Genomic DNA, 12,437 nt, shown 5'->3' on the forward strand with positions numbered 1-12,437 from the left:
TCATGTGTAAACTGCTAATCTGGAACTATCTGGTGTTCTGGCAGAATACACTGATTTTCTTGAGGTCTTCAGTAAGAACTAAGCCACTTCTCTGCCTCTACACTAGCCATATGACTGCACCATTGACCTCTTACCCAGGGCTGGCTCTTCTCTCATCTCTCATCCAGAATACATCAAGGAGGCTTTAGCCTTGGGATTTATCAGTCCATCAAACTCACTAGTAAGGGTAGGCTCCCTTTTATGTGAGTAAGAAGGATGGGAGTTTCCATCCCTGCATTAATTATCAACCCCTAAACAACACTACAGTGAAGAACTGCTATACTCTTCCATTGCCTGCCTCTGAGTTTGAACTTCTCCAAGGAGCAACCATATTTTCCAAGATAGATCTGCACAATGGTTACAACCTGGTTAATATCCAAGAAGAGGTTGAGTGGGAGACAGCATTCAACTCCTGCACTGTCCACAATGAATATCCCATCATGCCCTTTGATCTGACCAATGCCCCTGCTCTTTTTAAGGCCCTGGTCAATGATGTGCTCCAGAACATGTTGAATCAGTTTGTTTTCGTGTATTTGGATGACTTTTTTATCTACTTCTGCACTTGTCAGGAGTACATCCAGCATGCCCAAGAGTTATCTGATGACTCCTCAAGAACACTCTTTATGCCAAGCCAGAAAAGTGTGAGATCCATAAAGAGCATGCATCATTCTTGGGCTTTACGATCAACACTTCCAGTGTTCAAATGGATCCATGTCGATCTCAGGTAGTCAGAGTGACACTAACCATCTATGGTCAAACAGGTGAAGCTTTTCATGGGATTCGCACACTTCTATTGCTATTTCATTAGAAACTAGTTTCATCATGGACATCTATGGAATTCCTATGTGACAAGTGAAAAGATCAAGCATTCTTAGAAATAAAGGAATAGCTCACCACTGTCCTGGTGTGCAATGTCCAAACTCATTGTATTTATTCATTGTCAAGGTTGATGCATCAAGTGTCAGCATGTACTCTCCCAGCACACTCTGGATTATCAGCTGCAGCTTTGAGCCTCTCTTTTCCATCGCCTGCTGAGTCAACTATATGTCAGGAATCAGGAATTTATGGCTATCAAGTAGGCCCTGGAAGCTTAGCGACACTGGCTGGATGGGCAGATCATCTCTTTTCAGAGAACCTCTCCTATATTTGGGATACCAAGACACTCAATTCCAATCAAGCCCATTGGGCTCTATTCTTCACTATTTAACTTCATCCTCACCTACTGTCCTGGCAGCAAGAATACCAAGAACAATGCTTTTTTCCACCATTTTAACATCTCTGAGTACAATGCCAATCCAGAGCCCTTCTCTCCTCGCTTGTGCATTGCTGCTCCATTTATCTAGGCAATACAAGGCCTAGATCAGAGATCAGAGAGGCCTGGATTCAGAGATGACTGCTGTCCAAGCAGTCCAGTCCAGGCCAATGTGGGGAACCTCCCAGCTGGCTATTTGTCCCTGCCACTGCACACCCCAAAGTGTTGAAGTGGGGTCGCTCTTCCTGTCTAATTGGCCTTCTGAGAATTTCAGTTGACCCTGCAACTCATAAAGAGATGACCTTGGTGGCTGTCCATGCCCCAAGATGTCCGCGGCTTCGTCTCTGCCTGTCCCACCTGCACCCAGAACAAGATATCGCCTCAGTGCCTTGGTGGTCTACACTGCTTATGTCTCATGGCGCCTGGTCCCACATCTTGATGGATTTCATTACTAGCCTGCTCCTGCCAGATGGAAACACAACCACATCCTAAAGCTCCCAACAGGTTCGAGCCAAGATTGCCCACAATAACCTCCAGTCATCCTCTATTGACATGTTCCCCTTTGAAACATAGAAACATAGAAAATAGGTGCAAGATTAGGCCATTCGGCCTTTCGAGCCTGCACTGCCATTCAGTATGATCATGGCCGATCATCCAGCTCAGAACCCTGTACCTGCCTTCTCTCCATACCCCCGATCCCTTTAGCCACAAAGGCCATATCTAACTTCCTCTTAAATATAGCCAATGAACCGGCCTCAACTGTTTCCTGTGGCAGAGAATTCCGCAGATCCACAGAACCTCCCTGCTCCTGTACTCGAATCTTCTTGCTATGAATGCCAACATACCATTTGCCTTTTTCACCGCCTGTTGTACCTGCATGCCCACCTTCAATGACTGGTGTACAATGACACCCAGGTCTCGTTGCACCTCCCCTTTTCCTAATCGGCCACCATTCAGATAATAATCTATTTTCCTGTTCTTACCACCAAAGTGGATAACCTCACATTTATCCACATTAAATTGCATCTGCCATGAATTTACCCACTCACCTAACCTATCCAAGTCACCCTGCATCCTCTTAGCATCCTCCTCACAGCTAACACCGCCGCCCAGCTTCATGTCATCCGCAAACTTGGAGATGCTGCATTTAATTCCCTCATCTAAATCATTAATATATATTGTAAACAACTGGGGTCCCAGCACTGAGCCTTGCGGTACCCCACTAGTCACTGCCTGCCATTCTGAAAAAGTCCCGTTTACTCCCACTCTTTGCTTCCTGTCTGCCAACCAATTCTCTAACCACATTAATACCATACCCCCAATACCGTGTGCTTTACGTTTGCACACTAATCTCCTGTGTGGGACCTTGTCAAAAGCCTTTTGAAAATCCAAATATACCACATCCACTGGTTCTCTCCATCCACTCTACTAGTTAAATCCTCAAAACATTCTATGAGATTCATCAGACATGATTTTCCTTTCACAAATCCATGTTGACTTTGTCCGATGATTTCACCTCTTTCCAAATGTGCTGTTATCATATTTTTGATAACTGACTCTAGCATTTTCCCCATCACCAATGTCAGGCTAACCGGTCTATAATTCCCCAGTCTCTACCTCCTGTTTTAAAAAGTGGGGTTACATTAGCCACCCTCCAATCCTCAGGAACTAATACAGAATCTAAAGAGTTTTGAGAAATTATCACTAATGCATCCACTATTTCTTGGGCTACTTCCTTAAGCACTCTGGGATGCAGACCATCTGGTCCTAGGGATTTATCTGAATGCCCCAAAGGATTGCAGTCACCGTTCCTCCCTGACCAGGAGACAGATGTGGGAGTTCCTGATGAACAATTGATCCAATGCTACAAGATCACATGGAGACATGCCAGGGCTTCTCTGCTACACTCAGAAACAATATGCCTGATGTGCTGATTGGCTCCACCAACAGGCGAGGCCCCTCAAGCCATGAGAGAAAATATGTCTGGCATCTAGAGAGTTTCCTTTGAAAGCTGAGAGCCACAAGTTGACCACATGCTACGTGGTATCATTAACGTTGGGGAAGGCTATCAGCAATCCTCACATAGATTGCACCTACCATCATCAATGAAGATTCACACAGTGTTCCTTGTTTCCCAGCTCCCCCCAGCTTGCTCCAGTCATCCCCACAATCCTTCTACCCCACTTGGTGAAAAGGTGACTATGCGGCACCTCCTGGCATCTTGCCAGGTGCAGGGCAGGGTCCATTATTTTATGGATTTGGAGGGGAACAGCCCTGAGGAACATTCTTGAGTACCAGATTGAGATATCCTGGACTAGTCTCTCATCTGGGACTTCCAGTGGTCGCAAGTCTCTGGTGCTCCAAGAGCTGTACCTAGGGAAGGGTGGAGCCTCCACAAGGTCTAGGCGTCCTTGCAAGAGGGCTGCAGAACAGGACTGGCAATCATCCTCGTGAGTGTGCGTGCTCCAGCTAACTACTGTTTCATCGTGGTGGTATTTAATTCCCTTTCAGTCTTGCTGCTTCTTGACCAAAAGCACAGCAACATCAACACTGCCTGCTTACCTTGGTCCTTGTTCTGGGTAAGAATACCACCGCTTACATTGATGCTGTAAAGGAGCAGCATTTATTTAGTGCTAAGTTACTGCTTCTGAGCAGCAATCTTGGTGTTAACTTTCAGCTTGAGCATTTTAATTATGACTCTTTTGGCCCAGTGTTAATTGTTTTTCCTTGAACTCTGCAGAGTTCTTATTAAAAGTCAGCAAACAGTTGATCTGCTTCAGTGTCTCTCCCCCTGCACTTGGGCCATCACCTCACCTCCTTGTCACCACAAGAAACAAAGTCCTCATGGAAACTGCACAGCTCACAATTAGATACATCAGCACTGAATTCTCTCCAGTGATGTGTCATTATAATGATATATTAGCAGGTACGTCATTGTTAATATATAAAGTTTCCCAGAAATAGCAGGAGGTGCTGTCCTTTACCAGCACCACTCTGCCAGTTAGCTTTGCTCAGCCTTCTTTTACAGAGATTTATTAACTTGCAGACTTGTATCAGTATTTGTGCCACCATCAGTCCAAAAAAAAATACATGATCTTGAACTAGTATGATTCTTAATCAATGTGCAATCTCAGCCCTGGGAACAAAAGAATTGACAAGGAAAACTGTCCAGCCATGAATGTTTATAATATGTCCTAAGAGATTTTAATCCAACAGCTATCAATTTGATGATTTACTTTTCTAATGTTGCCATTTGCATTGCAGGCCGTGTATGTAATGCACACTTAAATCAGGACCTTCAACAAATGATGTGAAAAGAAGTTGAGGATATTGCAAAAAATCTGCAGATGCTGGAAACCCAAGCAACACACACAAAATGCTGGAGGAGCTCAGCAGGCCAGGCAGCATCTATGGAAAAGAGTATATTGCAATAGTTTGACCATTGGGCATTGCTTTGCCCACAATTCTTTTGGGCAATCAAAGGATCCAGGGAGAAGAAGAGTGTCACTTGAGGCACGTTGCTTGAAAATTGAACATACTGCATCTTCCTGCAGATGCTCACAGTATGGTCACAAATGCAGCACGTGCAGATTCTGATACAGAAATGAAGCAATTGCGTACCCTTGAGGTCTGAAGAGATATCTGATAGAAGTTTATAAAATTATGAGAGACAATGATTTAGGGGACAATCAGCATCTTCTTTCACCTAAACTGCCTAATATTAGAGGGAATTATATTTTTTCCCCAGGCTGAAACTGTCTAATACTCGAGGGCATGAATTTAAGATGAGAGTGGGAAAGTTTAAAGAAAATATATGGAGCATTTTTATAGAAAACCTACAGCACAATACAGGCCCTTCGGCCCACAAAGTTGTGCCGAACATGTTCCTACCTTAGAAATTACTAGGCTTACCTACAGCCCTCTATTTTACTAAGCTCCATGTACCTATCTAAAAGTTTCTTAAAAGACCCTATCGTATCTGCCTCCACCACCGTTGCCGGCAGCCCATTCCATGCACTCAAAACTCTCTGACTAAAAAACTTACCCCTGTCATCTCCGCTGTATCTACTCCCCAAAACCTAAAACCTGTATCCTCTTGTGGCAACCATTTCAGCCCTGGGAAAAAGCCTCTGACTATCCACACGATCAATGCCTCTCATCATCTTATACACCTCTATCAGGTCACCTCTCGCCCTCCATTGCTCCAAGGGGAAAAAGCCGAGTTCATTCAACCTATTCTCATAAGGCATGCTCCTGAATCCAGGCAACATCGTTGTAAATCTCCTCTGCACTCTTTCTATGGCTTCCACATCCTTCCTGAAGTGAGGCAACCAGAACTGAGAACAGTACTCCAAGTGGGGTCTCACCAGGGTCCTGTATAGCTGCAACATTACCTTCCAGCTCCTAAATTCAATTCCATGATTGATGAAGGCCAATACACCATATGTCTTCTTAACCACAGAGTCGTCCTGTGCACCTGCTTTGAGCATCCTATGGACTCGGACCCCAAGATCCCTCTGATCCTCCACACTGCCAGGAGTCTTATCATTAATACTATATTCTGCCATCATATTTGACCTACCAAAATGAACCACTTCACATTTATCTGGGTTGAACTCCATCTACCACTTCTCAGCCCAGTTTTGTATCCTATCAATGTCCTGCTGTAACCTCTGAAAGCCCTCCACACTATCCACAATACTTCCAACCTTTGTGTCATCAGCAAACTTACTAACCCATCCCTCCATTTCCTCAACCAGGTCATTTATAAAAATCATAAAGAGTAAGTGTCCCAGAGCAGATCCCTGAGGCACCCCACTGGTGTAAGTACCTGGAATGTGTGCCAAGAATAATGGGGGTGGCAGATGTGTAAGAGGGGTTTAAGAGCCTCTTAGATTAACACATGAATGTCCAGAGTATGAAAGTTAAGAACATGTATAGACTGAAAGAATTTGTTTAATTATCCATTGCTAGTTTAATAAGTTCAGCAGAGTCGTGGTCCAAAAGGCTTGTTTCCATGTCCTATCTGTGTTACCTAAAGCCCCTGTTCACCTCCTGCATGGCTCCTGGGGGAAAATAACCTTTGACAATTCCCTCATTTTGACATCACTGATTCCTTTCAGTCAGGTATGAGGAACCACTGAGGCACTCCAGCAAAGTATCGTATTGAAAGGAAGCCACCTTCTGCAAGGCACCTCAGTTTATTATTAATGATGCATTTCCTGTACAGCCAAAAGGCATTGCCATTTTGCCAAAGTGATCACTGGTTTCTCCAGAGTGCAGGAAATGACTGACAAACCAACAAGTTGCTGAACACAGCACATGAGGAACTTATCACTTTCTTTGATGGAAATGATTAATGTTTAAAAAGTGTGCAAACTGTCGGCAATTCCTAGCCAAAATTTCCAGAAGATCTCAGATTGTCAGTGAAAAGGAGTGTAAAAGTATTGTATATAATATCTTGCAGTCTTTAAGATATATTTGTTATAACTTTATTAATATGACTTGCCTTGAGTTTAAAAGTTGTAGTTTTAAACCACCTCACGCCACATTTTAACCTAGCTTATGGAGACATTTATATAAATAAGACAGAATTATCCACCGCTTGCTCTGTCTACAAGAAACATTTTGCCATTGGTTTTACTACATTACACAGTATATAAGTCATTCTCTAGGGTTAATGATAGCATAAAATCAATCCTAACAGAGGGATGAAAAATTATCATGCAACATCAACTATGCTGTCCAACAAGGTCAAACTGATAGTAACAAAAACAGAACCTGATGTTGCCCAAAGAAATGAGTTATTCCATGGTTGTAAGCTTCACACAAAGTAGATTTTTAGAGAAATAAGAATGTTATATACAGTATATATAATGTACTGTGAACCACTTTGGAGTTCTGTATTTAGGAGTCAGCATATGTAAGTTTGTGTGATGTATTTTTCAAAAGAAATAGAAATTTTAAATGTATAACCCTAATATAGCCTTTCATGTTATAGCTCTGTTAATATACATGGCAACTAATCTAATCTTATCAAAGTGTTTGTGTGATTTTCTAAATTGTCTATTATTTTATCACACAGATTAGAAAACTCACAAATTAATTATTGTAAGCTTGATAAGGCTCACAATGAGGAAGGACCTATTGCAAGTTAACTTTTAATTGTTGCCCAATATTTTCAACAAAACATCCTGGACTATAAATGCTAGTAATGATGCAAACAAACATTCAAACAGCATTGCATAGGAGATCCAGGCAAATTTCATGCAAAACTATAGGGAATCATTTTCTATAGTACATTTAGAGGGCATTGAATCGTGTGAATAGATATCCTAGATTTTCTATGTGATTATGCACAGATCCATGAAATTTATAAGGAAATTTAACTCCACAATGAGTGCTCATAAAGGAAAAGTTCCCAATAACAGTGGCATCTGAACTGGTGGGATATGTGTGTGGGGCAACTTCTCAGTTTATATTTCATATTTATCACAACATAAATGGAGGACATTTGGCTAATCGATCTGTGTTAGTATTCAGAACAATCCATTCAATCTAATTGCCAGGCAACACACACAAAATGATGGAAGAACTCAGCAGGTCAGGCAGCATCTATGAAATGAATAGATAACTATGCCTGGACAAATAAAAACTTTTCAGTTTACATTGTGGGCAACATTATAATTAACTTGAATTATGAATTTAAATAACAAATATTAGTGATTTTAAGAATATGTGTGATAGGGAAATTTCATGATGAATTTCATGATTAGTTCTAAATCCATAAAGTACACCTAAAAGGATTCAGGTAGTGAAATCTATGGTGTTTAGTGTAGTCGACGTTTTGGACCAAGATTCTTCTTCAGCACCGAAAAGGAAGGGAGAAGATACAAGAATCCAATTCCCTACTTTTTCCCTATAAACACCTTCTTCACTCAAGCTCATGAACACTCCTGTCCCACTCCATCTCCATATAACCATATAACAATTACAGCATGGAAACAGGCCACCTCGGCCCTTCTAGTCCGTGCTGAATGCTTACTCTCACCAAGTCCCACTGACCTGCACTCAGCCCATAACCTTCCATTCCTTTCCTGTCCATATACCTATCTAATTTTACTTTACTCCCTCTCCTCATTTTTTTTTAACCAACAACCAGCGCAAGGGGAATTTCATAGTTATGAATTAACCTATCAACCAGTACATCTTCAGAATGTGGGAGGACACTGTGCATGTGGCAAATCCATGCAGTCACAGCAATAACAGGCAAATTCCACACAGACGTTACTGAAGGTTGCTGTAGCTGTGAAACAGCTGCCATACCTGTAGTTCCCATGTTCATTTTTTGGTATATGGGAATGAGTACCATGTTTCTGATGGATGACAGGTCTATGAGTGACAGGTATCTGAGCCGAGGACTGAAGTTGGCCTAAAGAAAGAAGGCGTTACCCTCAATGGAAAACGTTGAGCTCTCTAGGAAAACTCCACACTATCTGAAGTCTTTGTCCTTCTGTACGTTTCCAGCACTTACCCTTTATGACTTGACAGGCTCAATCAATTTGTATTCTTGATTCCATAGCCAAGGCACACAGGGGGTGTTGTGTAGCAACTTGAATTCCAATAAGAGGATCTAAGATGAAAAGACATAAAAATTACTCAAAAAAATGAAACATTATTGCAAAACATATAATAAATTTAGTTTAAAATACTGGACATTAATTAAGAAATGAAGTCAAAGCAAAACAAAATAAAGTTGGTGATCACATTTCCGGGTTATGCAAAGCCAGTGCTGTTTTTATTTAAAGATGATGGATAATGTAGTTTATGTACCTAGACATTCAGTCCACTTCATTTTATGTTTAGATTCAGTGCAAAGTTCAGCAGAAAACTGGGAGAGTAGGCACTGCTTCCAGCTCATTTATGACTTCTGCATTTCACAGTGTAGCACAGAAGTCAGAGCCAGGTTGCCCACTCATTTCAGTTAGATGGCAGTTGTCTACAATGTCAGTGTTAACAGCCTAAAAGTTCTCACAGTGATATCGAAACATGCATGGTTTAATGATTAAAGTTTCCATTGGGTATATGACATATTTTTTCTTCCTTTATGTAAATATATCACATCAAAATCAGGGTTATTATCACTGTCATGTGTTGTGAAATTTGCTAACTTAGCAGTAGCAGTAGAATGCAATACATGATAACATAGAAAGAAAAAATTAACTGTATCAATTATAATAAATATATATAGTATATGTATATTAAATAGTTACATTAAAATAGTGCAAAACAGAAATAATGTATAAGAAAGAGAAATGGTGTTTCATGAGTTAAATATCCATTTTGAAATCAGATCACAGAGGGGAAAATGGTGTTTCTGAATCACTGAGCGTGTGCCTTCAGGCTTCAGTGCCTCCTTCCTGACTGTAACAATGAAAAGAGGGCATGTCCTGGGTGATGGGAGTCCTTAACAATAGATGCTGATGTTCTGAGGCACGGCTCCTTGAAGATGTTTTGGTACTATGGTGATTAGTGTCCAAGATGGAGTTGACTAATTTTACAACTTTCTGTAGCTTCTTTTGGTCCTGTGCAGTAAACACCCTCCCCCCATACCAGACAGTGATGCAGTCTGTCAGAATGTACTCCATGATAAATTTATAGAAGTTTGAGTGTTCAAGGTGACAAACTAAATCTCTTAACCCTTACATACTGTTTGGGTCAAATTCGACCCATTTCGACATTTGACAATAGTAAAAAAAACCCAAATACCATTTTTAGCTGAAATTTGATGACTTTTCCTAAAGTGACCCAAAATGTGTAAAAATGAAAATATGAAAAAATGTTATACTTTTCTACAGGTGCTACAAATTTTTGTACATTGAGGTTGTTCCGGGTCAAATTTGACCCATATCTATTGAAATGGATTTTAGATCTCTGAAACATGAATTAAGGATTAATCACCCATTTATTAACGTCAGATAGGCTATTTATACATTCTAAACAGATCTGTGGTTCAAAATTTGGTACAGACGCTTGTTATGAGGGTATTCTTGGGCCAGGTCAGAATTGACCTGGACCATACTGTAAAGGTATAGAATATAAACAGGTTGCCTGGGTTAAACTCCTAATGAAATACAGCCTACTTTATAGCTGCATCGATATATTGGGACCAGGTTAGATCATCAGAGATCCTGACACCCAGGAACTTGAAACTGCTCACTCTCTCCACTTCTGATCCCTCTATGAGGATTAGTTCGTGTTCCCTCATCTTACCCACCTGAAGTCCACAATCAACTCCTTTGGTCTTACGATATTCAGTGCAAGGTTATTGCTACAACACCACTCAACAAGCTGATATATCTTATTCCTGCATGCCCTCTAATTTCCATGTGAGATTCTACCAACAATGGTTGAATCATCAGCAAATTTATCAATGTCATTTTAACTATACCTGTCCACACAGTCATGGGTACAGACAGTAGAGCAGTGGCTAAGCATGCACATGAGATCTGCCAGTGTTGATCATCAGTGGGGAGGAGAATTTATTTCCAATCCACACAATTTGTGATCTTCCAGTTAGGAAGTCAAGGATCCAGTTACAGAGGGAGGTACAGAAACCCGGGTTCTGTAGCTTATTGATCAGGATTGTGGGAAGAATGGTGTTAAGCGCTGAGCTATAGTCAATGAACAACATTCTGACGTAGGTGTTTGTACTGTCCAGGTGATCTAAGGCCGTGTCAAGAGCACTGAGATTGCATCTTCCATAGATCTATTGTCTGCTGGTCTTAGTAAATATAAACTGTCTGAACTTGAGTGCACAGGGTCCAGTTTCTAAATTTAACTTGAAGAAGAACCTGTGACAGCAAATGATTGAGGTCTGGTTTGCACTGGCAAGAGTGGTAGTGAAAGCAGATTCAGTTGTAATGTTCAAATGGGAACTCAATTAATAAGTGAATTGAACATATTTGCAGGGCTATCGGATGAGAGCAGAAGTGTGGAGTTAACTAGATTGCTCTGTCATAGAGCCAGCATGCACTCAATAGGCTGAAGAGCCTTCTTCAGTGCTGTAAGTATTCTGTTATTCTGAGCATTATAATGATACTTAATGCACAAAAGGCTGCAGTGCAATTTATACATAGAACATAGAATATAGAACATACAGGCCCTTTGGCTAAGAATGTTGTAGCAAACTTATTAAACTAGTGATCAAATATCCACTGAACTAATTCTTTCTTCCTGCACAATGTCCATTTCTTTCTATTTCATGCACATTTAAGTGCCTCCAGAATGCCCTTCTGTGTTTTATACCACCCCTGCCAGCACAGTTTATCAGGTTACATATCGGTGCCTAAATTCTCACACAGTAATTGATCACACAGGATTTGATCGAGGTATTTAAAATTTTGAGAGGGATAGATAGAGTTGACGTGAATAGGCTGTTTCCATTGAGAGTAGGGGAGATTCAAACGAGAGGACATGATTTGAGAGTTAGGGGGCAGAAGTTTAAGGGAAACACGAGGGGGTATTTCTTTACTCTGAGTATGATAGCTGTGTGGAATGAGCTTCCTGTAGAAGTAGTAGAGGCCAGTTCAGTTGTGTCATTTAAGGTAAAATTGGATAGGTATATGGACAGGAAAGGAGTGGAGGGTTATGGGCTGAGTGAGGGTAGGTGGGACTAGGTGAGATTAAGAGTTCGGCACGGACTAGGAGGGCCGAGATGGCCTGTTTCTGTGCTGTGATTGTCATATGGTTTATATGGTAATTCAGAACCCTGCACCTTACTTTTGAGATTTTTGGGCCCTTTGATCCAAGTTCTCTTCATAATCCAATGCTATTCCTTAAACGTGAGAACTCTATGACTCTCTCAGTTTCCCTGATAACTACATCTGCATGAGGTGCACTGAGCTGCAGGTCCTTAGAGACCCAGTTATAGAACTAGAGCTGCCATTGGATGACCTTCAGCTCATACGGGAAAATGAGGAGGTGATAGATATGACCTTCAGGGAGGTGGTCTCCCCTAAACTGCAGAAGGCAGGCACCTGGTAACTGTCTGGAAAGGGAAAGGGAATAGGCAAGAGGTGCAGATACCCCTGTGCCAGTTCCCCTCAATCAGAAGAACACTGTTTTGGATACAGTTGGGGGGAGG

Source organism: Hypanus sabinus, chromosome 8 (assembly GCF_030144855.1).
Source record: "Hypanus sabinus isolate sHypSab1 chromosome 8, sHypSab1.hap1, whole genome shotgun sequence".
Taxonomy (NCBI): Eukaryota; Metazoa; Chordata; class Chondrichthyes; order Myliobatiformes; family Dasyatidae; genus Hypanus; species Hypanus sabinus.